Here is a 12392-nt window from a genome sequence, read left to right on the forward strand (position 1 = left end):
GCTCTGCGATGACATGAACATTCATTCACAAGGGGTCTGCGTTGCCGGCATGCGTGCTCACTCTGTTAACATACTTGCTGCTTTGAGTGCACAAACATTGAAACGTGATCAGTGGCAGAGGAAATAGCCCAGGGTATGTTAAACAGTGACATTTTCCAACACTTCCCCGCTGAGAACAAACCCCGCAAGAGTTTGTGCAAGCTCCCATCCTGCAACACTGTCGTTGTTACATAAATCTTCATGCTATTAGCAAGCCATTTTATTCTTTATACCTGCCTTTCTACATCCACAGATTCTGACACACTCTACAGACAAGGTCAGCATCATTCTTCAAGTACAATCAGTCAGAAACACACCCACCAAGTTACCCACCACCACCTCCCTCAAAAAAAAACCCCAAACACTCACAGCAGCACAGTGCCAACGTCACTTCTCAAAGTGAGCGTTCATGCTCCTGCACTATCATATTCACAAACCTGGCACTAGACTTGGTGCTCCTTGCAAGAAGACATGCTCCCTACAGCTGCCACTGCCTATGAACACCTATATATCTTCTACACGCCTACATGCCTCACTGATCTTCACTGGTTACCTCATTTCTCTGATTTCAGATGTGGGTTCATTTTAGCCACAGATTTAGTCAAAAAATGTAGCAATAAAGAATATGATTTCCTGAGCTTCATGCCATACAGTCAAGTGATAATTGCCTGCTGTCCTACTCTGTCACTTCTGTTCTGGGTTTTAAACCTTATTTAGCAAAGTTTTTGTAGCAATATTTTCTCATAAATTTAAGAGAAGAGAACAGCTACTCCAAACAAGCATCAGAGGATTAGCATATTAAGAGAGCCATAGCACTAACTGATAGGTCACCAGAGCTTGGTTTCAGATGCAACATGCACCTCTAAAACAGAAGATCCACTAGTGATCTGCTGTGGTCTAACCCACCAGGGTTTCATGCCTTCGCAATTCACTTTGTGTTTTGAAATCAGAAACCTAATTTCTCAGGACAAAATAAAAGGGTAAAGACAGTGATAATACAAGAAAATATGATTAACTTGTGATTCACGTATGATCTCAGGAATATAATCTGATTGTGGACCTTTCATTGATTTAGAGCTCTACTGCTAATGCTGCATTTGAAAGGAAAGTGAATGGTTCCTGGTGATTTGGATGTGCTTCAAAATCTAGCTTTTCCTCTACCTTCAGAGATCTTGGGTATGCATTTTGTTTCGTTAGTGTGGGAGAAATCAACATGAGAGATTAGTTTTTGATCTATCTATAAAGAGGAAAATAAAGATCATCAATTTAATCTTCTTTCAAAAACCCCAAGAAGTTTCTATATTGCCTATCTTCATTTAGCAAATATCCTGTTTTCCACCAACCTGGCAAAGATTTCTTCTACTTGCTTGTTTCAGTGATGTTAATGTGATGCTCCTGTATCACTTCTCCAACGTTTGATGACCCATTTCAAGTCCTAATGGGTTTGTTTCAAAACAGTGATACTGAACCGTCACCTCTCACAACCACCAGAAAACAGATTAGAATTAATGGCAAATAGAGACAACGAAAACCTGGAGAGAGAGAAAACAGAAAAGGCAAAATGAAAACAGAGCGACAAGGCTCTGCACATGCAAGAAAGGGAAAAAATGTCAGGGAAAAAAAGATGGCAGGGGAAAAAAACCTAGGGGAAGCAGTGGGGTAAAACTGGTCCTAAGAGAAATCGTTTCTGCCTGTCAGGTGTATCACATGGTTATGCCTGAAAGCTCTGAAGTGGGTGCTAAATCTCATGTCCCCTAGTATCACAGCAACACAGACAGCGAGATACTAATACCCTGGCAATGGAGGGGGAACCCTCCACATTTCCCACTTCCTAATACCCCCTCACATTCCCATGCAGGTCAAGCTCATGACCAAATTTCAGCTGTAGAACAAGTTTAGAAAAATTTCAAAAATTATTGGGAAGTACTTGAGACAAAACCAATGCTATATAAAATAATCCAAAAAAAAAAAAAAAAAAAGCGTAAGCTACTCTGTGAGATAAAGCCAAAAGAACTAAGAAACACCCTTTCGAAAGGAATTAACATTAGAACCGGTCAAGCACATCCAGATACCACGACCATTTACTTCAAGTACTACCATGTTGCTCTTACACCTCATACTTCTATGTCTTACACCTCAGCAAAGAGGACTGAAATTAAATTACTGGAATATGCTTTCCCATTTCAGAGCTTCCTTTAGTAGCATTATGTACCATATGAATCCCAGATGCATTTTATTTAGCCTGACTCTTGCAATGGCTGCCTTCTAGCCAACCCCTATTTTCCAGGTGGTCATGGAGTGAAGTAACAAACCTACGCAGCGGAGGTCCCCCAGACATTAACCATTTAGTACAAAGACAAAGCTGGAATTACCTACAGTTCTGCACGTATTTTGGAAAAAAAGATGTGAGAATCTCAAGTTTAACGATGACATCACATACTATTTTCAGACACATTGGAGTTTTTAACCTTCAACTATTTGTTTCCTCGTTTGATTTTAACTTTCTAATTTAGTTTTGAATTTGTCTAGTCCCTTGTTTCTCACCTCCCTTCACAAACGGTGCCCTGATTTTTCAGCTCAATCCCTAGCCATGTAATTCCGAAGCAATCTGTCCAGAAGAGGACAGCATGTCCTCCCATCCCACCCCACTCCGCTCTGCTCCCAGATGGGCTGGGAAGCAATTAGAGAGCGCTGCAGAGCCAGCACACCTCAAAAGAGAAATGACTGGAGCTGAGTAAGGGTCCGAGCCAGGACAAAACAGTATTTTGTGTCCATTTCAGCACTACTGCTACTCCGACATTAGAAAAAGCCGTTATTAGCTGCACGACCCCAGCACGTGAAAGGCCTCACGCTTGCTACATGCAAGAGGTGCCAAAGCCCAGGGGGTTCCCATGTTCCACCTAAACCTACCCCTTGTCTCATTCATCTCCTGCACTATCAGCCTGCAATAGCTGTCATCTAGCATGATACAGAGTCTTTGATTGCAGAAGTATTTCCAGCTTGTTTAAAAACAACTACAGGCCCAGCCTCCCTGTGCACATGGCTAGAAATTTACTGCAGTTACAGGGACAAAATGAAAGACTATGGCGATTTATTACAGATTGTCTACTTCATGCAAGACTCAAAGGCACAGCAACTAGGTCTGACAAGATAAAATTAATTAACAACCTGTTTTACTCACTGGGGAAGTGTATATTAAACATCTCAGGCCCTTAAGGGATCATTATTGCAAGTTTCTCAAAACTTAGGAAGAATAACCTGTATCATACAACCTGCTGGACAGCTACAATTAGTATTTCTTCTCAAGCTCATGTTTTGTTTTGTTAATTGGATCAATTCTTCCTTGATACCCTGGGCTATGTTCCGGCCTTTTCCCCATTATTAAATAAACCTTTCTTGCCACTCACAAACCTGTAAAGCTGTTGCCCTGTTCACTTTTAGTGATTTGGAACACACTGTTCTCGCTCATATTTCAGCCCCAGTGAAAAACTGCTCCTTGAAAATTCAATAAAGCATCTGAACAGCACGTTCCCATGAAGCTATTCACCACTGGAGACTGAGCAAGCTTTTGTTTGGGATCTCCAGTTGGCTTTGGACTAAGGTGTTGCTCCTACAGTCTACTGAGTGCCAGAAGAGCCCAGGTGAGCTCCAGCCAATGTCGGGTTCAAACAACTCTCCTCAAACTTGTTTCCTGCTCTTGTCCCCTTCAGGCTGAGTTTAGTCATCTTGGTTTTGGATGCCCACGCTCCATCACACTAGTACGGAGAGGACTCCCTCCTCTCTCAGCGTGCCGGACTGACGTATTTGACAATGTCTGTGACATTTCAGTTTGACAACTGCTCTTGAGAGACACTTGGGACTTGTCACCCAAGACAACTCTGTGGGCATGTCCACAACAAACAATAGTTTCCCCGGTCTTTCCCCGGGGAGCTGGTTTCTCCTTGTTTGCTTCAGGATGGGGGAAGCAGGGTAGGAACGCAGCAGGCGGCTCCTGCGAGGCCAGCAGGGAAGGGGGAATGGTGGCCCTTTCAGGAGACAATGACAAGGAACAAGACTCATTCCACAGATAACAGCCTCGCATCTCCTTCTGACAACATGACCCTTCCCAGGTACCAGCCACATACAGATTACCTAGTTCCCTTAGGGAAAATCCTTGAATTCACATACGGCAATGAGCAAAAATTGGTGCCACTAAGTCACTCATTTTCTACTTTCCAAAGCCCGGAGGGGGCAGATGCTTATCAGTTTTTATCCTCTCTTTGAAAGCTCTTCAACTCAAATTGAATCTCAGTATTTTTCAAATCAAAGTTTCTAAGAAATTTTGTCTCTCACCATATTTTAAAGAGGATCAAGATGCAATAAATGAGCCAATGTGCACACAAGCTTTACATGCACTCGCAAAAGGTATTTTACAACTACCTCATGCAGAACAGCTTCCCCTTGCCCTCCGTGCTCCACACAGCCGGTGCAGTTGGAGCCATGAGAGCAGCCTCACGGCTTCTCCCCATCCTGTTGAAAGACGCAAAGAGGTGGCTGGGTGGGGCAGGAGAGAGGAGGAAGGGAGGCACCACCATCTCACCAAGACATACTTCTTCTGGCTCCTCTATTTGCTTTATTATTGGCTGCATTTTTAAATGATCTTTTAGGTCATCTGCTTACAGTAATAGGAGGAAATTAAATATTAATAATAGACTATTTCCCTGTAGACTGTTCTTTGTTAACAAAGGGTACAAGTGAAACAAAGCAGGCAAAATCATCAGCATGCCACGCTCTTGGTTTTCAAGTACCTGGAGCACTTGCAGTTACCATCAGTCTTCAGTAGAGCTACAGATGCCCAATCTTCTGCGCCCCTGCCTTCGTGGACACTCCTACAAACACAGAAAATGGTGATGTCTAGAAATTGCTGGTCTATCAAAGGGCTCCACATGGCAGTTGGACCCTTGCAGGGCATCTTGTTTCAAACTTTATCCAAAACATCATCTGGGTCACTAATGTTCTGCCTGAGAAAAAACGCAGGGCTAAGGATCCTCTGAAGCACAGAGCCTGCCCTTCTGTGGGGAGCAAGGTCTCCCTCCAGGGTAAAAACCTACGGCTGGACAACAAGATCCCAGGAACGGCTCTGCGAATTCTCAGAAACACTGAACAAAACGAGGGCTTCAGCTTTTCTAAATTTGGTCTAATCCCTTCTTACAGGAAAGCAGCAGCTCTCCAAGCCATGTACTCGCATAAAGCAAAAGAAGAAAAAAGGCTCTTCAGAAATCTGAGGTGCCTCTGATCTTTTTAAGTTCAGGCATGTGGCACAGGGACAATATTTCTGCTTTACATTTCCATCTCTGCTGCAGTCCAGGTCCAAAAAAGAGTCTCTGTTCACAGTGAGAATGAACAGGGTGAATTTGGGTGCTAAGTCTTTACTGACTAGGGGATTTCTAGGATAACAGACACCTATGCTGCTGTATCAGTAACAGCAATAAAAAGCATAAGCAATCATATCCTTCCAATTTCCCCCATTTCTTTCTTCTCTTCCTGTTTATTTTCAAAATAAAATCACAAATCAAAACAGTCAAAAAAGAGAAACCGCATCAGAAAACAAGCAAAGGTCGTAACACAGATGAGCCAACTAACAGAAATGGCTAATCTAAAACCAATATTTCAGCTCTGCCTCCTCTCCTCCTAGTGCTAGAAGTGGATTAATTTTTTATTGCATTAGTGGAAGAGAAGACTGGAACAGTACACATTTGACCTTTTTTCCCCCTTTCTTTCATCCTAAGTGGATGTTATAAATCCTTAAAATCAAGCAAGAAAAGGAAAAAAAAACTCACAGTAATGATTTCCATTTTAATTATCATAGAAAGCCAGAGAGGGCAAAACTAAGTAAGATTGAATGAGCAGCAGCTGAAGAAGTCAGAGCAAGCAAACAAGCAAAAGGAGAAAGGTTCCCATGTGCCCACTGGAGGAGGTTGGTCTTACTGCCCTGGTCTTACCCGGCAGCGGCTGTCGTGGCCCAATGACAAATGGCACAAAACCACATTGGATTTTGGAACAAGCCATTTGTATCCAGGATTAACGATATCAATTCAGCCATTTCCAAAAATAAAAAATGGAGCATTTGGATGACCTTTCATAACACAGACATGTAAAAAAGCGTAACTAGAACAAAGCGCTCAGGCAACTAAGAAGTTTTACTACTACCAGCATCATCCACAATGTCTCTGAGGACCCAGTTTTCCTGTTCTGCATGAGGGAAGAGCTGAAAGTTAAATTTTGCCTCCCCTCAGCCCTACCAAAGCCAGCTGTGCTCACACATGAGGAACATCTCCTTCAAGAACAAATGAATAGAAATGAGGAAACAGGATTTCAAGATGAGGTGACCCTCTGAGGAATAGAGGCTAGGGAAGAATTTGCTTCAGGAATACTTATCACGCATTAGCAATAGCTAATGCATTCACTCTGGTAAATTTTAAAGCAATGGTGTGGACTTCTCTCCAGATGCAACCTCACCTCTATATGAAGTTTCAAGACATGCAGTTCCAAATTTAGTCTATCTCTTCATTTGTCTGCATTTTTATCCAGTTGTTCCCAAACCCTACTGCCTTCCTGAACTGCAAGTGTGCACTCCACCTGGCCTGCAGAGCTCTGCTGCCTTCCCACTGAGCACCATCGCGCTGCAAGTTGTAACAAGGGTTCAGCTAAGTCCTACCACAGTGAACCAAACCCCCTAGGCTCCAGTGCGGCCGTGCTGCTCAACCAGGGCTGCCAACGTCACATCTTCTACAGGAATATGCTTTTTTTCACCTGTATCCCTCCATCTGGCTTAAGATCTCTCCAGCCCAAAATGTCCTCCTCTGCCCTGGTGAAGGCACTGGACAACATGAACAGAGATGAGCAAATTCTACCTGCCTTGGACCCAAAGTAAAGCTGAATCACTGCTTTATCTCGTCTGCTCGTACACCAGTATCCCTGAGCAATGGTGATTGCTGGGGACTCGCCCTGGGGCTTCCATGTCACCCAGATGTTTGGACTCGTACTCACCCATGAGACAAAAGCAGCCCTCTTGGGCGGCTAGCTCAGCCCATCGCACCCTTCCTTCCCAGCTCGCGCCCTTCTCTGATCGTTCGGAGTGGTGTGATGGCGGCAGCGTCCAGCCCGAGCTCCCCACCCCGTGCCTGCTGCTGGCTCCCTGCGGGCCGCTCGCTGCCGCCTCCGTCTCGGGTGGCGAGCAGGTGCTCCTCGTGCCTCGCAGCGCCCGCTGCCTTGGAGCCCACGGGAGAGCCCCCGACTCCTCCCGTGCCCCCCGGACACACACCACTGTGCTTTACTCAACTCACTTCACCTCAGCTTGTGAACCGGCTGTCAGTGAGTGAGACAGCTTTCAGACAGACTGACAGTGCTGGCGTCATCTGCTCACCCCAGAGGCAGGCAAAAGCCACAAAAACAGTTTTTCTGCTCAGTTCTTCTCCAGCAACTTTCCCTCTTCTACTTCCGTAAGATGCTTATCCTGACTGGCTAATCCTGTGTCACCGCTCATCACCCCATCAGTGTTTCTGCCTCCCAGTCTCAAAGCCATTTACAATGTATTTTGGGGACTCTCCCAGCCTCTGTGCTGGAGGACCTGATGCTCTGATGTCTCAAGGCCACGTGTCCTTACTCAGCCCCCGCTTCTCTTCGCTGTGACTTGCACCATACTTCTGTCACTCTTGCAAAATGACTTGCACTTTCACTATCACGGTCAGCCAAGCCAACGCAAGCCTTTCTAGAGGTACTCAAAGCTTTTCATTTTCCTTAAATAAAGCCCTTGATTATAATCCGATTTACTAAGAACTCTCCAGTGCTGCTGCTTACTGATCCCCAAAGTGTCGACATTTAGCTGATGCCCTGAGGACTCTGATGAGCCGTTCCTTCATTTCCTCAGTCCCTGTGCTGTGGTAAAAGCGCATCCGCTTACATTCAACAGCCAGCTACTTCTGCTCACTTCCTCTGGCTCTGCGCAGGCCAGAGATGTGGATGCTCGGGGTGGAGAGAACACTCACTGCTGGCAAAGGTGATGTTCCCAGAAGCACTTACTTTCCTTCTGCATCAAACTACTGCACTGGAGAGCCAGTAGCCATTCATAAATTGCTTTATAAAACATTTTACTGGACCAAGCATCTTGTCAGTGGTTTATAAGTTGGTGTGCTTGCCTACAGGGAACAGAAATGCCAGACGACCAGCAGCAAGCACACTGCTGTGACAGCAACTCTGCTACCATGCATGGAAAGCGGTCCTGGAGCTCTACGAAAACCTAAGCTATTTTACAGTTTCTGCACAGTAGGACCATAAAAAGCTCCAGCTGTAAAGAAATCTGCAACCGTTTCTCAAATGTATGACAGCCACTATCCTCACAACCAGCAGAGCAAAGATAAACCAAAAAAGATTCCCAAGGCAAACTCCTTGGGGACCGTGGGATTTAACTCCAAGGACGAAAGAAGTTAGTCAGGCGGAGATGGCTCCAAAAGAGGCCCCCAGAACAGACATCCTCAGGCTTTAGGGGTGTTTCTACCCAAAGGGACCGAGTCCATCTCTTGCTTGTTTTAATCATACAGCTAGGTTGCCGTGTGGCTATATGGAGGAAACGGAAGATCTCCCTTCAGGAGAGGGGCTGGAAAAACAACAAAAAATGTCACTGAATCCTCTTTCCAGTCTTCAGCCCAAGAATACAGCTCCTTACCTCCCTATAAGCTGCAGGAGCTGGCACCGCTTGGATGTACCAGAGCAAAACAATCATATAACCACATCAAAATCCCCAGAACTCCATACATCTACCCAGCTTACAATCCCAAACTCCTCTCAGTGGGCAACCAAAATTTGGATCAGCGTCCAAACAAGTCCTAAGATGGTACAAGAGATTAACGTATTTTTACGTGTCTGACAAGGTCAGGTGCCTCATAGATCCAGCTAAAGAGGTCTGATTTCTCAGAGGGCAACACCTTTAGGAATCAAGAGCTTCAAGGGATCGAGTAGGGAGCCATTAGCACAAGTCATTTTTGCCCAAAATGCAGGCCTCACAGCATTTAACTAATCTTTTTAAAAGTCAGTGTCCTTCCTCACACACGCTCTGGGAACCGTAATGGTGCTGGTGGCTGCCCAAGTAAGTCAGATGTTATTTTCCATCATCCTATTGAACCTGGGCACTGATCTGTGCATTAGACGCATGTGGAAACTGTAATTATTCAAATCAATTTCAAACACGGGTCTTTCTTCTGAAGAAAGTATTAAGGAGCCAAACATCTCTTGACTATCTTTTGTCCTGGGAAATTTTTCTTATGGAAAAACTCAGCATGTGCTCAAGGATATGGGTCTCATACTGAAACCAAAGCTGTTATCACCACCCAGGATGATATTTAACAGCCCACCTCCCTTAACTCCTTAATCTCAACACCTGATTCATACCAGGATCTGACAACCCCGTTCTGGGGAAACTTCAACAGTCAGAAGGGCAGGTCAGCTCTTGGAGGACTCTCCCACTATCATATGGGGGTTGCGAGTAATGGACCAACATCACCGGAAAGGCAAAGGTTAGAGGCTCTCCAGGAAAGGGAGTGCAAATACTTATGCTCCTTTAGTAAGAAAAAAGGGAGTACAGAAGTAGGAGACAGCCACGATAGGGGAAAACAAAACCAAACAACCCCAGAGAAGAAAAAACAGGAGAAAAATGGGAGGGACACTGAGGCCAACTACTAAATGAGGAAAGAAACTTCCTTCTAACGGGGAGAGCAGCGCAAGCCTCACCACTTCCAAAGAGATGCCTTGAAAGAGCAGAACGAGACCAAATTCCCTGTGTTCAACAGCATTACTCACTCAAATACAAGGGGCCCGGCCCCACGAGAAATGCAGACGGGACCCCCAGCTGGCGCTGGTTCGGGTTCAGCTCGGCTCCAAATGGCCCCAGCAGCAAACAGTCCTGCCCCTGCCCTCCTGGAAGAGCTGCTGGACAGGGCGCCACGGCCGTCCCTGCGAGCGTCGCCTGGGATAAACACTGGGGCTGCAGACACAGAGGAGGCTCTACCTCAACTAGCAGCAGATAAAAACAGCCTGAATCTGCAAGATACTGGAGGCCTCTGGAGAACGGCCGAGCGCCTTCCACCCTGGCTGCGAGCGCAATCACAAATGCTAATCGACACGCAGATAGCAGCCCAGCATGTCATCCGTCACGTCTCCAAGGCTGCAGGAAAAACCCCCTTTCCTCTCCTTGTGTCGGAGGGACAGGAAGGCTCCCTCATCCTCCGCGTGAGCCGGCCTTGCCCTCCCCCTGCCCGGCTGCTCCTGGCTCAAACTATCCCTGCGAGGAGAGGAGAAGTTTCGCTCCCGCTAACTCCTCCATTGTCTCCGGCGCATTGTTTGTAAATGTTCCCTACAAACGCCGTGTAGAGCGATCTCGATTCCTGCTTCAGATCTTTCCACATCCCCCTGTAACACCTGGCCTTTATCTCATTACCAGTCAGAGAGCGATAAACCTACCGCATGCAACCCCAGACTTATCATTTAAGACAAATACAATCCATCTTGTAGCTGTCATCTCTTTTCAAACCCTGCCCTCCATGGCTGTGTTTGTAGTTATAGCTAATTACTTATTTTGATGGGGGGAGCTTGAATTGTGTAGCTTTTGGAAAAAAATAAATAAATAAAATCAAAAAGCACTAGCAAGAGCCCCAAAACATACAGGAAACTTCAAGTCTGGCCTTCCTGGCACTACGTTTCCTGTTCCTTTGTCAGCAAGGAAATTCCACTACTCCTGCTCTTCTGTATTATCTACAACAGCATTTGCATACCCTTGGAATATCACTCATTGTGTTTTATGTTATCTGCTATTTTTTAATAACCAACCAATAAGCAAAATAATAAAAGCATCCTTTTTTCCAGAACAAGTCCTAAACTAAACCTACAAGATTGAGTGAGTTGCTTAAATATAAGCAGCTAGTGAGTTCCAGACCGCTCTCAACTGCCCCCTGCGCCTCTGCTGTCCCTTCTGAAGGGCAGGCGTCTCCCTCAGGTGCTATCCCCTTCTCTGCCAGCCCCATACAGGGCATGTGGCACCAGAATCAAGTCCATGGTGCCCTGAACAAGAACGGACAAAGTTTGTGCTCAAACACTTGCTGCAGCAGGGTTTTCTCCTTTGCCTAACAGTGATCACGTTGAACATGTCATTTTTGCAGAGGCATCTCATTGCATTTGGCTTTTCTCTGAACTCTCCAATGCCTTCTCTCAGAGGCTCATCAGCTCTTATAACTCTCATATATAGTTAAGCTAGCCATGGGGGTGTTTCCTGCACATCAGGAAAGTAGAGAGTCTCCACTGCACATCTTTAGAGCAGGATGGACAAGTATCTGTTAGGAATAGCACAAAGCATAGCTGATCCTGCCTTTAGGCAGAGGCATGGATTAGATGACCTCGAAGTACCTCCTGAGGATATTTTCCATAATTGAGAGTTGTATGTGCCATCTGGCCATTCTGATCTACAGAGATTTACTTCAGAAAAAAATGTGCAATACAACCAATAATTATTCTTGACACAGATGTAACCTTTGCAAGGAGAGAGGCACCTTCCGATTTTACAGAGGAAACCGAAGCCGTCAGAGGTTAAACGACCTCAAAGCAACAGAGACCAGAGTCTTGTGTGCATTTGCCCAGATGCTCTTGCTTTCCCCAGGCAGAATGCAGCCAGCTGTTCACCCCTCATGGTGAAACTACCATTCAGCTATATGAGCAGCTCATTAAGGTGGCAACTTTCTCCTCCTTTTTAGGATGAGCAGAAAGGCAGGGAACTGGTGCTGTTGTGTTCACACCATTCAAGCGCTGCTTGTTGAAGGTGGTCCATGAGGCACCAACCTACCTGGTCTTAAACAACAGACACCTGAGGAACAGAAGCAACTCTACTGACTAGTGAGAGTCCATCCTATTTCCTTAACATAGAGCTCAAGATCTCTTGTTGTTTTAGCTTAGAGTCCAACAAAAAAGAAAATGCTTCAAAACCGCATCTCTTTTTTTCCAGATGAGAAAATAAAGAAGGACCTAGAGAGTTATTCATCATCCACATGACCTAGAGAGCATGAACGAGAGCTGCCACCTCTTCCACCTGAAGACAAGGCTGAAATCTGCAGGACACCAAAACGCAGAGATGCTAAGGTTGGCCTTAGGATAGAAAAACAACCCCCAAAACTTCACTCTTGCAACTGAGCAGAACTCTTAGGTGGAGAGGGCTTAGCCACACTACGTCTTGCCCCATCTCACATGCAAAAACATGGGTGGAAACATCAGACTGAAGCAAAGAGCTGAAGCATAACGAAAACAACTCTTTTGGTGGAAAATCTGTGAAGTCT

At 45.5% G+C, this 12392-nt stretch overlaps 1 protein-coding gene across 10 annotated transcripts in view; it reads right to left on the reverse strand.

The window, feature by feature from the left end:
* Window positions 1–12392, reverse strand: part of ADORA2A (adenosine A2a receptor) — a 30788-nt gene that overhangs the window by 16433 nt on the left and 1963 nt on the right. For 6 of the 10 annotated variants that reach the window (XR_009960144.1, XM_062589950.1, XM_062589951.1 and 3 more), the window contains 2 exons: window positions 4827–4907; window positions 1383–1571 (listed from right to left, as the gene is read on the reverse strand). The exons of 2 other annotated variants lie outside the window; for them this stretch is intronic. The gene's annotated coding sequence lies outside the window, so the exon portion shown is untranslated. The remainder of the gene's footprint in view (window positions 1–1382; window positions 1572–4826; window positions 4908–12392) is intronic. 2 more of the 10 variants (XM_062589944.1, XM_062589946.1) reach the window with 2 other exon arrangements.

This window comes from Rhea pennata, chromosome 17 (assembly GCF_028389875.1).
Source record: "Rhea pennata isolate bPtePen1 chromosome 17, bPtePen1.pri, whole genome shotgun sequence".
NCBI lineage: Eukaryota > Metazoa > Chordata > Aves > Rheiformes > Rheidae > Rhea > Rhea pennata.